Genomic DNA, 15,675 nt, shown 5'->3' on the forward strand with positions numbered 1-15,675 from the left:
CCACCAGGCCCAAGGTTGACTCAGCCTTCCATCCTTTATAAGGTAGGTAAAATGAGGACCCAGATTGTTGGGGGGCAATAAGTTGACTTTGTATATAATATACAAACGGATGAAGACTATTGCTAACACAGTGTAAGCCACCCTGAGTCTTCGGAGAAGGGCGGGATATAAATGCAAATAAAAAAAAAAAAGAACTCTTGCAACGAAAGCCATTTCAAAAGGAAACTTTTGTTGGAAGATCGTGACAGCAAGAGATGTAGGCAGGAGGTAACTTTTCCCACTTGAAAGGTTAGATTAAACCATTGCAGCCAGAGCCCCTCCCCAAGTCCAATCCATCATCAAGCCGATCCTGGTGTGTGAAGATGTTATGAGAAACTCAGGCTGAGTAGGTGACAAACGCCGGTCTCCAAGGCAACGCTGCTGCATTTCTCCAGAGACCAGATAAGGCAGCTGCTCCTGGCACATTCCTTCCCCCCTCCCAAGGTCCCGAAAGTTACAGTAAAGCAAGGCAAGAAATAGAAATAGAAACCCCATGCAGGGGTCGGTCTATTTATTTATTTATTTATTTATTTATTTATTTATTTATTTATTTATTTATTTATTTATTTTGTCATAACAGTATATATAAGCATAAGCATGAAAGTAACTATATAATATATAAGCATATATATAAGTATAAGTATGTAATAACTATATCAATTGGATATAATGAAAGGAAACAATAGGACAGGAACAGTAGGCATGTTTGTGCTCTTATGCACGCCCCTTACAGACCTCTTAGGAACGGGGTGAGGTCAATAGTAGATAGTCTTTGGTTAAAGCTTTTGGGAGTTTGAGAAGAGACCACAGAGTCAGGTAGTATAGTTACAAAAGTCATATTTTCTGCAATCAAGATTGAAGCGGTTAACATTAAGTTTAAATCTATTGTTTGCTCTTGTATTGTTGTGATTGAAGCTGAAGTAATCCTCAACAGGAAGGACATTGCAATAGATGATTCTATGAATTAAACACAGGTCCTGTTGAAGGTGGCAGAGTTCTAAGTTTTCTAAGCCCAGGATTTCAAGTCTGGTGGCATAAGGTATTTTGTTGTATTCAGAGGAGTGGAGAACTCTTCTCGTAAAATATTTCTGGACACGTTCAATTGTATCGATGTCCGAAATGTGGTATGGGTTCCAGACAGGCCCCATTTCAGACATCAAATGTCTGAAATGTGGCATTTTCCAAGTTCACTCACATTTCCAAGACACACTTAGAAAAGTGAGTGAACTTCATCAGTTCACTCACTTTTCCAAGCGTGCTCAAAATAAGAATTTCCCTTCCATCAGCCTTACATTATCCAATTCCAAAACTTTTTCCTCTTCTTCATCCTTACAAAAAAACAATCTACAAACACACACAGTTCGGAATCAAATGAAATTCATATTCCACTGTGTTTGTTTCCCCACTGTAGAAAATATCTGTCACCTGCTTTCTTCTCTCCTTCAACAATCAGCTTTTAGCATGCCACTCAACCCAGCTAGAAGAATTACTGCCAAATGTAAGTTTGGCTGCATGCTACTCTCAACGGGTCTACCGCTGTGCAACTCTCTGAGGATTTTCTGGTATAAATACAACTCAGAAGGCTTGATATAAAATTGCCTTTACAGCATTTTTTTGGCAAAGTTGGCTGGCCCCATGAAGAGCAGGTGTTGTGTGTGTGTATTTGTGTGTGTGTGTGTGTGTGTGTGTGTGTGTGTGTGTGTGTGTGTGTAGGTCACTTCACATTTTGAATGGTATTGAAAATTTATCAATCAATCAATCAAAGGGCCTCTGGTGGCTCAACAGGCTAATGCAGTCTGTTATTAACAGCAGCTGCTTGCAATTACTGCAGGATTGGCGACAGGAAGGGCATCTGGCCACTAAAACACTCTGCTTCAGTTGCCCAGTTACAAGGGTTAATGGGGTTGTTAAATGAAGATGATGATGATTCCTCTTAGTCTAATCTATAACACATGGCTCTTCTAGTCAAAAGAACACAAGCAAATAAACTGATTTATCTTCTTGTCTACTCCAGATAGTAAAATTTTCAGTGCTAGAGGTTTCATAGCAAATGTCACCCATTGCTGCACTATTCAGCAGTGTCACAAATATGGTCTCAGACACACAGAGCCTGTGGTGGCTCAACAGGCTAATGCAGTCTGTTATTAACACAGCTCCTTGCAATTACTGCAGGTTCAAGTCCCACCAGGCCCAAGGTTGACTCAGCCTTCCATCCTTTATAAGGTAGGTAAAATGAGGACCCAGATTGTTGGGGGCAATAAAAGTTGACTTTGTATATAAATATACAAATAGGATGAAGACTATTGCTAACATAGTGTAAGCCGCCCTGAGTCTTCGGAGAAGGGCGGGATATAAATGCAAAAAAACAACAACACCACATTTAAATTGAAGGCCAAAATATAGCTGCTTCTATGCCGAAGGCAAGAATCTTGACTTTAAGTCAAGGCATCTGTCAAACTCAAGGGTCTGTTATGGTCCACCAGCAGTCCGCGGACCTGGCAGCAGAGTCAGACAGCGATGAGGCTGAGGAAGAACATGGACCAGTCCTGGAGTCAGGGGAAGGTCTGGACAAGGGCTCTGCATTGGAGGCAGAGATGTGGCCAGGGCCATCTGGGAGCGATGCATGGACTCCAGAGCCTCCAGAGGCAGACAGCAGGGAGGCAGAGGAACAGGAGGAGCCTGTTCCTAGTACGTGCATATGAAGAGTTGCCAGAAGGCAAGAGCATAGTAAGGCCAGAAGATGATTGGCCACTCCCATAAGGCTTAAAAGAGCAGCAAGGAGCCATTGGGTTCTTTGTAGGAAAGCAACGTTGATTTCCGTGCTTCTTGTCAACGTCTCTTGAACTTTGTGGGGGGGTTTGCCAAGAAAAGCCTTTGGCAGGCTGCCAAAGACATCAAAGGTTGGTGATAAGGCCAACGGACTGGTTATTAAGAATTTTGTTTTGGACGAAGCTGAGAATGAATTAATTCCCAGCTGTTTTAATAAAAAACATTTCTTGAGGACTGAATTGTGTTTAGTAATCACTACAAGCCTCGGTCACAACAGGGTCATTGTCAAAAACATGAAAGAGCCGGTCTTTTTTGGGGAGGTGGTCATACTTTTTAAAAGCAGGGCGAGTAAAAAAAAGTTGCAATATTAAAACTTAGTTTTTTAGAAATCCCATTTGCAATGCACCTGAAGGGACTACAGATGAAATGTTTTCCCCTTCCAAATGCAAGGGGAAAAAAAATAGCATTTTAGACAAAGGATTCAGGGCAGCATTTGTTCTACCTTTGCTCACATATAGCAAAATGATGCAGATAAATATCCTTAATTTTCCATCTTCGGCGTGAAATGATTACAATCCTAGGGGAACAAAAGCTTTACGACTTGATTCCACTGATTATGTAAACTGCCCTTTCAAAGGCTGCTAATATCCTTGCTCAGATATGCTTGGTGATCTTGTAGCATCAATTACATGCCAAGCACGGCCCCTCCGAAGGACAGCAGCCCAGAGAAAAGAGCAAAAATGTTTGTGAGAAGTTGCATTGCAGAGAAATTAAAATCAACAGACTTCTGGCAATAGGAGAGCATCGAGATTAATCGGTCCACTTTTCCTTTGGGGTTTTTCCCCTCTAAGAGCTGCAGAGGTTGATGCTGGTCATGTCTTTTCTACAAACGAACGCTGTAAAAAAATAAAATAGAAGCAAAACCAGACATTCATTTCACTGTAACAAAAGTATTTGATTAATTTAGCTGGTGTTTCCCCCCTCCCAAGTTTGTTTTGGTACTGACTCATATCTAATATAATGCCTGAAACTCAACCCTCCGCCCAACTATGTATGCCAAAATGTTCATAATCTGATAGACTGTATATTCCATACATGCAAGTGTATCAATTTTGCATATATTCAACACTGTGCCGAAGTATTATGGATCGAATCAAATTGCTAATGTGCCTGTTTTCATATCCAGTGATTAAATACCTGCATTTTCTTGTCAGTTCCAACTACTTAGCTCATTTGTTCATTTAGGATCTAGAAATAAGACAGGACAAGTGTTTGGAATATTAAAAAATCATTTCTGTAACTGGAAAAGGAGAACAGCAGGTGTGTTGTGCCTCGTCCTCCCTCCTCTCCTCAGCCAGGCCCCTCCCGTCTCGTCCCGGGTCTGCTATCAGACTCTGAGTCTGATAATGAAGATGAACGGCCTGTCATGCCTCCAGCGCCCTGGCCCCATGGGCCCTGGCCCCATGCCCGGACAGGATGTCAGGAATGAACAAACAAACCTCACTCATACGGCGTGTGTTCCTTTGGCTCAGCCATCAGAGGAAGACAGCCACGGATTGGAATTGCTCGGGCCTATGCCTTCTGACCCCTCCCTTTCTCAAACAGCAGAAAACAATTCAAAGTGGGAAGATCCCCACTTCCGGATATCTGAGAGGCGACGTCAGCAGAAGGAAGGGAGGGGCAGGCCTGGATAAGTGCTGAGTCATGGAGCCACACCCCACAGCCTATATAAAGGACCTGCTTGAGTCAAGCAACTTTGAGTCAAGCAAAGTCTCATTTAGTTTGCTGAAGTCACACCTTGGATTCCTGCCTGCCCTGAGAAATCTGAAAGGAATTTGGCAAAGCTGCAGAGGCTTCGTGGCCACGCTTGATACAGACTTCCTAGACCCGGTCGTCGGAGGGGGAGGGGGACACGACAAGGTGTAGTGTTCCTTGCACTCTTGGCAACAGCTTGTGCTGACTTAAAAGGTAGTAGAAATAGCTTTATTGATTAGTCTATAGGCCACATCAAAGCACAAGGTTCAGACACATATCACCAATAAAATCTTATACCAACAATTTAAAATAAGAGTAGGGTAAAATACAATAATTATAGATACAATATAATTTAATACATAAATATGTAAAATAAAATAAAATAACATAAAATTATATTTCAATGTCACCATTACAATCCAGCCCAATCAGTCCCATGTATGCAGACATCAACCAAACCATTTTGTTTAAATACTGTGTTGTGTTAAATGTCATTTTCAGGTTCTGGCCACAAGTAAAGTAAGTTGTTTTGATATGGGCATTCAATGGGTCATCCGTTTGGTATAAGGACCGAAGTACCTGTCCCTCACCCCCTTAGACAAGCAACAGGCAAATAGGATGTGAGCCAGGTCTTCTACCTCTGCCGCTCCACAAATGCAGAGACGCTCATTGTAGGGTATAGACTGGAATCTCCCATATCTGACCATTGTGTCAAGCTGTTCAAATCTCGCTCGCGTAAATATCTCCCTAAGATGTATTGGCAATTGTAATTTCAAATAGCTGTCTACTTGAAAAGTACGTTTGTATTTGCTCAGCCATTTCAAGTTACCCACCTTACTAAGGATAGCACTATCGTTTTGTGCTTCTATATCCTTAATTCTTTGGGCAGCTCTTTTTTTGAATTGTTCTGTTACACAAGAGACGGGAAGGCCCCAGCTTCTTACAAAATTTGTTAGTTTGGTGATCCAGAAGATTTGTAATTTTATTTGCTCTAGTAGACATAACTTTCGGAGTCAATCAGTCTGCATTTCCTTGACTTTGCACCAGTAGTTATATGCTCTAATTTTGGATAGTGCTTGAATTGTATGAATTCCCAATTCAGCCCTAACTGCTGCAGCAGATGTTCTTGGATCTACACTCAAAATACATCTCAAATGCTGGGACTGTGTTTGTTCTAGGGCTGTCATTGAATATAGACCCTGAATCTCTGCTCCATACAAGAGCATAGGGGTAACCTTAGATTTATATACTTTAATTAATGGTCTAGGGACCCTGGGTAACTATGGTTCTTTAATTTAAGCAGTAAATTCAAATAGGCATTTGCTCTAAGTATATTCTGTTAATGATGGCAAGCCCAAGATCCAGTCTTAGAAAAGGTTATGCCTAAATATACAGAGGTGTTAACCTGTTCAATTGGTTCACTGTCTAATTGCCACCTATGTCTCTGATGATGTTTTCCAAGCACCATTATTTTCGATTTAGATTTACTAATGATTAGGGAGTTATCCTTGCAATAGGAACTGGATCTTCTTAATAGTCTATGTCAGAGTTGAAGTCCACAAGTCTTAAAGTTGCCAAGGTTGGAGACTCCTGGTCTACGTAATCCTACTAGTGAATATGATAATAAAATCATATCATCAGCATAAAGCTAGCTGTTACAATAAGTATTTAGGATCATCGGCATCTGTACCATGGGATCCTTCATTAACCCTGGCAAGTCATTGATATATATATATATATATATATATATATATATATATGTATATATATATATATATATATATATATATATATATATATATATATATATATATTTATTTTCTGAGGTTTTCACGGGTGTTTGTATATAGGTCTTTGGTTGTTGGGTTTTCTCCGTGTAAAATTGAAAGTGTCTTGGTGACGTTTCGAAGTCTCATTCGTCATCTTCAGGCTTCAACCGTGCTTCTGGGAGCAATGTGTGATCGCAGCTGTTTCTTCCTTTTAACTGCTAGTGGGGGTTTGAACTGATTGGGTGGGAGATTGGCTGTGCTCTGATTGGATGGGGTTTTTTTTGTGCTCATATATATATATAGGTCTTTGGTTGTTCGGGTTTTCTCCCGTGTAAAATTGGAAGTGTCTTGGCGACGTTTCGACGAAGTCTCATTCGTCATCTTCAGGCTTCAGCTTCGTGCTTCTGGGAGCAATGTGTGATCGCAGCTGGTTCTTCCTTTTAACTGCTAGTGGGGGTTTGAACTGATTGGGTGGGAGCTTGGCTGTGCTCTGATTGGATGGGGTTTTCTGTGCTCTGATTGGATGGGGTGTGTGCTGTGTTGGTGGGGGGTTGGTTGTGTTCAGTCTAGTCTGTGCTGCAGGGGGATTTGAGCTGGTGAGCTGCATAGCTGTTGTTTGGCTTTGTGGTCATGCTACATCTTCATAGTGGGTGTCAGTCTGCTGCATGAATGGATTGGAGGGGTTTGAAATGGCTAATGTTGCAGCTGCGGTCTGGCTTCTGGTCCTTGGTCGTGCTTCATGATCAGTGTGGGTTTGGGTCTGCTTTCTGGGTGGATGTGCGGTGGTGACATCCTGTGTGGACCTTGTGAGTGTGGGTCTGGTGTCATTCCTCGTGTTAGGGACTCGTTTGTCAATAAGGCGGGTTTCAAATGGCTGGTAGGCGGAGGTATCATCTCGTTTGTTCATGCTGTGTGGGCGTTTTTCTATCTCAATGGCTTCTCTGATTATTCTGTTGTTAAAGTGTTCAGTTTTGGCGATAGTTCTGGTCTTTTTAACCAAGCCCCCACCAACACAGGACACACCCCCAGCCAATCAGAGCACAGAAAAACCCCCATAAAGTCAGGACATGATATTGACTTTAAAAAGACCAGAACTATCGCCAAAACTGAACACTTTAACAACAGAATAATCAGAGAAGCCATTGAGATAGAAAAACGCCCACACAGCATGAACAAACGAGATGACACCTCCCGCCTACCAGCCATTTGGAAACCCGCCCTTATTGACAAACGAGTCCCTAACACGAGGAATGACACCAGACCCACACTCACAAGGTCCACACAGGATGTCACCACCGCACATCCACCCAGAAAGCAGACCCAAACCCACACTGATCATGAAGCACGACCAAGGACCAGAAGCCAGACCGCAGCTGCAACATTAGCCATTTCAAACCCCTCCAATCCATACATGCAGCAGACTGACACCCACTATGAAGATGTAGCACGACCACAAAGCCAAACAACAGCTATGCAGCTCACCAGCTCAAATCCCCTGCAGCACAGACTAGACTGAGCACAACCAAGCCCCCACCAACACAGGACACACCCCAGCCAATCAGAGCACAGAAAAACCCCATCCAATCAGAGCACAGCCAAGCTCCCACCCAATCAGTTCAAACCCCACTAACAGTTAAAAGGAAGAAACAGCTGCGATCACACATTGCTCCCAGAAACACGAAGCTGAAGCCTGAAGATGACGAATGAGACTTTGTCGAAACGTCGCCAAGACACTTCCAATTTTACACGAGAGAAAACCCGAACAATTAAAGACCTATATAAAAACACCCGTGAAAACCTCAGAAAACAAATATATATATATATATATATATATATATGTATATATATATATAAATATATATATATATATATATATATATATATATATATATATATATATATATACACACACACACACACACACACACACACACACACACACACTAAATAATAATAGTGCCAGGATTTACCTTGCCTTACCCCTTTATTTGTGTGAATCCTATTAGTCAGAGCCCCATTAACCTCAATCCGCACTCTCAAATAGGTACTTGTGCAAAAGGGCTCAAATCAAAGCCAGCAGTCTATTTTAAAAGATGTCAATTTACTCCATAGTACTTCTCTGTTTACCATATCAAATGCTGCTGTAAGGTCTATAAAAGCAGCAAGCAGGGGTCTCCTCTTATAGGCATTTTTGGCAATTAGATGGTTCAAGACAAAGCAGTTATCAATAGTGGATCGACTTTGTCTAAAATCTGCTTGTCCATCTGTGAGGATATTGTTTTCCTCTACCCAGATCTCAATTCTGTTGAAAAGAAACCTAGCATATATTTTTGCTGCAATGTCAATTGGGCTAATGGGTCTATAATTAATTGTTAGTTGTGAAGTTGTGTCTGCCCCATCGCGACCCCATGGAAAACATTCCTCCAGGCCTTCCTGTCCTCTACCATCCTCTGGAGTCTATTTAAGCTCACGCCGACTGCTTCAGTCACTCCATCCAGCCACCTCATTCTCTGTCATCCCGTTCTTGGATGGTGCAAAACTGCTCCAGTGTATGCCCCTGAAGTCATCTCGCATGCGGCTGGGAAGTGAGAGGTATGCCTCGGTGCTGATGACCCAGCAGAACAGGCACACAGGAAGGGTTGTCAGCAAAAATGTGCAGCAGCGGAATGGTGATCCCCACACAAATGGTGGCCCCAGGTACCGTCGCAGGGCTGGGGCTGACAGTGGCTTTCTTTCTTCTTGTCTAGTCGTTCTACTGGATGGTCAATTTGGACATGTTCTACCAAGGCCTGATGGATTTCCCTTTTCTCCTCTTTTTCTTTTGGACCAGTACACCTTCTCTTTTTATTTATTGGGGCTTGAGTGCTTTCAGAAGCTGGACTTGATAGCAGTTCCATGGAGCAGATGCCAGAAGGAAGCAAAATATTCGAGCTTTCTGTTGTACCAGCTGTTGACCTCAACATTTGACCAACTACCTCAATCTTCTGCACTATCATCTCTTGGTCTCCTGAGCAGAGGGTAGCAAACTGGTGGACTAGTTCCTCCTCGTCATCAATCAACTGAAGCTTTCCATTGTGTAGGTTTAGAAATTCCTTTTTATTGTCCTTATCTTTTCCTAACCTTGTTAGTTGAGGGCTTGTTTGTTTGGCCGTTGGTATTTTGGCATTCCCAAGATTAGTATCGACCTCCCTCACTGCCTTGGCTCTCTGCCCAGACTTTAACAGGGACTGAATTTGGTTGGTGTGAAATGCCTGTCTTGACCAAATACAGAGTTTCTTTAGTGAGGTCTCAAGCCTGAGTAACATTGATGGTAGTACAATTTGCCCAAAGGTTAGCAATATTCTTTTGCAGCCTTGTCTATAGGAGAGCCAAGAAATCTCTACTAGCTCATCAAAATATTCCCTACAGCGTAAGAGTTGGGATAGAGAGATCAGAAGCACTCTCCTGTTGTGCCACCTGCCCCTATTCAGAGGGGTGTTAGCAACCTGGAGTAAAATCCTGTCCCTCTGCAAGACCAACCTCTCCACCGCATCTTCTTCGCCCTGAGACCCCCAGTTCACGCAGGCTGGCCAAACATCATGGGTAAGCTTTGGAATGTAAGCTTTGCTGTTTACTTCTTCAGCTAGCTTATTAATGTGTTTTCTGATTAGAGACTTTAATTCTTTAATCCCTCCATTTGCTTCCAGGAGCTAGTCAAATATGTCAGCAACTGTTTGTGCTGTTAGTAAGCAATTCTTAGCAATCAAATCCAAGTCTCCTTTAAAATTGTTCCTAGTATTATTATCCTGTTCTCCCCTCCAACTCCTACTGGGATTGCAACTCCCTCCTTCACAGATGAGCAGTCGTCCTCTTCCCAATCCAGAAGCGGGGTAGGTTTGTTTGCCAGGTTGCAAGGGGGTGGGGGGAAGAAAAGAGAAAAGGAGACTTTGTACTTGCAGTGTCCATTATCTGAAAAAAGTCTTTCATCTTAGGTTGTCTGGGCCTTGTTGTAGCCATGGATAGCCAGTTTGCTTAGTAGAGAAAACTTTCCTCTCATTCACTAAATGCTTTACTAGCTGGAGTAAAAGCTGCAGTAAAAGATGAACCTCTCAAGTAGTAAAATTGAAACTTTTCAAAGTTAAAAGTTAAAAATTGATTTAAAAGTAAAAAGAGTGTGTTTTTTTTTAAAAAATAAAAAACAGAGAGTAAAGAGGAGAACAAAGCCAAAAATTAAAAATTGATTTAAAACTAGAAAGAGTATTCTCCCCCACAAAAAGGGATAAAATAGAGAGTAAAAAGGAGAGCAAAACTCAAAGCTGCAGCTCACTCCCCATTCTTTCTGCTCAAAACTCTTGGCCTAATGCTTCCAGAATAAAATCAGTTTTGGCTCCAACTAAGCAGGCAGCTATTTCAGATCTGTGATATGCTCCGGCATTAACTGGCCCCAGAATTTTTTGTCACCCAGTTGGCTTTCATTACCTAAGGTGGGACTAGAATTCACAGTCTCCTGGTGATTGGCTGAAAGTCACCCGATCAGCTTGCATGTCTAAGGCAGTACTAGAACTCACAGTCTCCTAGCCTGGTGCCTTCACCACCGGACCAAACTGGCTCTATAACTTATAAACAAAATCTCTTGCATTAATAGTCCCACTGGAAAAATCTCTGTGCAAAAACAAGGAGACAAGCCATGTAGGGCAAATGATAAGGGGGAAAGAAATCTGTAGCTGAAGAAATGACTTTTCCCATGAAATGTAAAAGAAAAAAGAAAAAAAGGTAATATAGACAGTTAGAATTTCCTCTCTGAAGCGTGTGACGGTCTAAGTTCACCCTAAGTTCACTGGAAATTAGCTTTCCTGTGTGCCTCCTGCTACTGAAACTGATATCCATTGAAATGGCTTCTCTTTCAAATAAAATACCCAGTTGCACATTGCTTGCAAAATATTGCAAGGTATTAATTCAAGCAGTTTGGCTTTGCCGTGTAACAAGACAAAGTTCCCAGTCTAGCTTCTAAAGGGCAAGTAAGTCCTATCCTTAACTCCAGGTGTGAGAAATCAGGAGCCAAGAGAGAGTTCAAATGCACGATGGTTCTATTTTGTGCTATCTATATAGAACAGTGGTTCTCAACCTTTATAGTGCTGCGACCCCTTTAATACAATTCCCCATGATGTGGCGACCGCAACCATAAAATTATTTTTGTTTTGAATTTATCGCGCCTGAAGCTGTATTGGCTAGCGACCTGAACTGCTTGCAATTGCCTTGAGGACGGAGGCATTAAAGCGGAGACTCCTCCCCTATTAAGTTTATCGCGCCTGAAGCCAGATTAGGCTAGCGATTGGGAGTGATTGCAGCTGGCTTGAGAAGGAGACATCAGAGCAAAGATTTCTCTTTTTTTTAATTCATCGCACCTGAAGCTGAATTCAGCTAGCGATTTGAAGAGCCTGCAGCTGGCTTGTGGAGTCAACCATTGGAGCGCGATTCTTCGACTCGCAAGTATACTTCCTATATTTCCGATGGTCTTAGGCGACCCCTGGCAAATTGTCATTCGACCCCCAATGGGGTCCCGACCCACAGATTGAGAACCGCTGATATAGAAGAATTGTAGATACTGACCGTCAAGGCAAATTGGCGCCAGATAAGAATCAACAGATTCCAAGGGGGGCTGGACTTGTGTCTGTTATGGGGATGGAGAGACTCAAAAATGATGATGCATTTCACTCTGCCCTGAGTCCAAAGTGGCATCAACCTAGAATCCCAATATGTCAGCATATTTCTTATGTGCTTGATGAGCCTCGTCTAACACCTTACGAGTAATAGGCTAGATAAACTGAAGCTGCTCAATCCATTCCACTAATGAAGGGGTGTGTGGCTTCTCTTGCAGCTGCTCTGGAATGGGTACAAAGTTCTGACCAGAACTTTTTGGTACAAAGTGATAACTTTGAATGGGGTGAAACTGGTGCTACTATGGATGGAATTATTATAAGTGACCTCTGCGAAAGTCAATAAGTTGGATCAGTTGTCTTGTTGATAATTTATATAACATCTGAGGTAGTGCTCTAGAACTGAGTTATTACGTCAACAGGCACCGTTAGTTTGAGGGTGGTGGGTGGAGCTCTAGGCATAACACCTTCAGGAACTCCCTCCAGAAGAGGGAGGTGAATTGTACCCCCCTATCCAAAATAATACATTCGGGAACCCCATGTAACCTATACACATGTTGAATAAACAGTTTAGCTAGGGTTTTTGCAGAGGGAATCTTGGAACAGGGTACAAAATGCACTTGCTTGGAAAATAAGTCATTTGGTGATCACCCAGATGACCATATTTCCCCCACTTTCAGGCAGCTGAACAATAAAGACCGTGGATATTTCCTTCCACAGAGCACTAAGGCTAACAACATTCTGGAGTAATCCAGGTGGTTTTCCAGGTGGCCTCTTTGTTGAAGCACATACAAGGTAGCTAGCGACATAAGTCTCTATGTCCTTTTCCAAAGAAGGACACCAGAACTGCCATTTAACTAAGTGTAACATTTTCACAAACCCAAAGTGTCCAGTGGCTTTCGAATCGTGGGCTTGTTGTAATACAACTCCCCTAAGACTGATGGGGACATTCAATTTAGCTCCCACCCATGCGAGGCCATCACAAACAGTACACTTGTTTGTTTGGGATATGAAACAGTCATCAGTTTTTAGCACTTCCTTTAACCGCTCACTTAAATCAGTGGATAGATCCAGGTCCACCTTTCCTTGGGTTCTGGTGACCACGGGAGCAGCCAATTACTTGGAGGGGATAACCAGGCAGATTACTTCCAGCCGTGTGCTATTATACTGGGGCAATCTAGATAGAGCATCTGCCATAAAGTTCTTCCCCCCAGGAAGGTAGCATGGAGAGAATTTAAACCAAGTAAAGTGTTGTGCCCAACAAACTTGCTTGGGTGACAACTTCCAGGGTATTTTTAAAGCCTCTAGGTTCTTAGGGGCTGTCTACACCTTAAAAGGGTGTTTTGCCCCTCCGAGGAAATGCCTCCAGGTTATCAGGGCCCATCAGAGAGCAAAAGCTTCCTTCTCCCAAAATGCCCACCTCCTTTTGGTTTCCATTAATTTACGGGAGGTCTAGGTGCAGGGTTGTAGAGTTCCAGCAGCGTTTGCTTGAAGTAGTACCACCCCCACAGCCATGTCACTGCTGTCGGCTTAGTGTCAGGGTTCCAAGGAACACCCGCAACGAAAGGGGCCTCTATCCGTCACAGCAACCATTTGGGCTGGACCAGCTTTTCTTCAATCTGCAGTTCAGACATCTACTCCGACTCTTCCCACCTGTGATGGGACCGGGTGGGGAGTTGAGCCAGCAGCTCCCATTTCCTCATGGTTGCTGCCTTGGTTAGACATTCTTTGCTCAGCCCCCGTGGTAGAGTTTTCTCTGGGATGGCTGATAAAGCATTTCTTGCTTAATGTCAGGCGTGCCTCCATTCAAAACTCAAGAAAGAAAAACCCCAACTCTGTGTTTGTAGAGAAAAGTACTTTTTCTGAATTTGAACTGATAGCAATGAAAGAAACCCAAGATCTGAAGCAAAAGGCGTGAAAGTTACATATTGAAAGTATCCCCAAATTGTTCTGTCCCACTTCCCACTTCCCAGAGAAGACGCAGAGACGCGTGTCCCACAGTTCTTTATATTTGCAACAGACCTGATTTTCAGTAGTGAATGCAAGACTTGGCAGCTACAGTGCAAAGGCCTGCCAAGTTCCGAGTTCTTTATCTCTTACGGAGGCAGAAGCCCACGTGTCCAAGATCCATTGCCAAGAGCTCACAGAAAAAAAGCCTTTGCACAGTCCAGGCCTTTAACTCCCAAACGACTGATCTGCAGCTCGCACTTTGTAGCTTTTGTCCATCACAAGGGCCAGATGGCAACTCCACCCGCTTTTATCCCCTGTGGGGTGTGGCTCAGTGACTCAGCAATCTCTGAGCTTGCCACACCTCTTCCTTTGCTGCGCGTGCTTATCTTTTTGTTGCTGCCTCGGGTCAATCCAAGATTGATCCTCAGCAGCTGGAGCCTGAGGCGTTGCCAGGGAGGAGGAGGGTCCGGGAGAGGAAGGCCTTGTCGGCTCCTCCCCATCACTCTCAGAGTCATCCTCCTCCATGAGGACAGGTTCGGGGGTCGGAGTCACAACACAAATCCCTCCCTCCCAAGACCCAGGGTAAATGTCCAATCCCCATCCCAATTGGTGCCACGTGGGCAGCATCTTCAGGTGTTTTTGTCCATCTGGTATTCTCGGGAGGTTGACCTTGACTGGGCATAAACAAGTCCATACAGCTGCGCAGTAGAGCATAGGAGCAATCCTCCTTACTTGTTCACACAGGGCAATTTCTCTCCAGCTCACATCCCCCCCCAATTGCCAACCTCCCCCCCCCCAATTACTATGGCAGCTGATAGCAAGCAAGCATCATAGAGGCTGGCACATGGCTAGGAAGTCATAGCCCTGCCATCAAACACGGTGTGCTATGAAGGGGCACCAATCTACGGCCACTAGTAAATCAGTTGTATCACCAGTTACATAGGGGGAAAAATGTCTCAGTAGCAGCAGTTCCTATTATTTCTGGATATGGCACTGAAATATTACACTGGAAGAAGGAAATCAAACACCACATCCATTCTGTCTCCTATAAAACACCACGGATATGTCCATGAAGTCATCAAGAGGGTCACCTTAAGAGGCGCCATTTCACCATTGGAGCTCAGCTCAGTAAGCAGCATGAGGCAGTGTTGTGCCTCGCCTGCCCTCCTCTCCTCAACTGGGCCCCTCCCATTTCCTGCTATCTGAGCCAGAGACTGATAGTGAAGAAGAATGGCCTGGCATGCCTCCAGCCTCCAGCCCTGGCACCATGCCCGGACAGACTGAGTAAACAAACCTCCCTCCTATAGCATGTGAGCACGAAGCCAGCCACGTGCTAGAATTGCCGGCAGCTGAGGATGAAAAGACACAGTGGACAGATCCCCACTTCTGGAGAATGGAGAGGCGACGTCAGCAAAAGGAAGGGAGGGGCAGGCCTGGATAAGTGCTGAGTCATGGAGCCACACCCCATGGCCTATATAAAGGATCTGCTTTTTGGGCATTCCTTGAGTCAGGCAAAGTCTCATCTGGTTGCTGAAGTCACACCTTGGATTCCTTCCTGCCCTGAGAACTCTGACAGGAATTTGGCAAAGCTGCAGAGGCTTCGTGGCCACGCTTGATACAGACTTCCCAGACCCGGCCCTCAGAGGAGGAGTGGGACACAACAGGCTGTATGAAAGAAAGATTTCTTCCTTGGTATCTGACGACTTGCATTTATTGGAAGCCCAACTTTACCAGCTGCAGGAAGCATTTGGAAACAG

The sequence above is a fragment of the Ahaetulla prasina genome, chromosome 6 (assembly GCF_028640845.1).
Source record: "Ahaetulla prasina isolate Xishuangbanna chromosome 6, ASM2864084v1, whole genome shotgun sequence".
Lineage (NCBI taxonomy): Eukaryota > Metazoa > Chordata > Lepidosauria > Squamata > Colubridae > Ahaetulla > Ahaetulla prasina.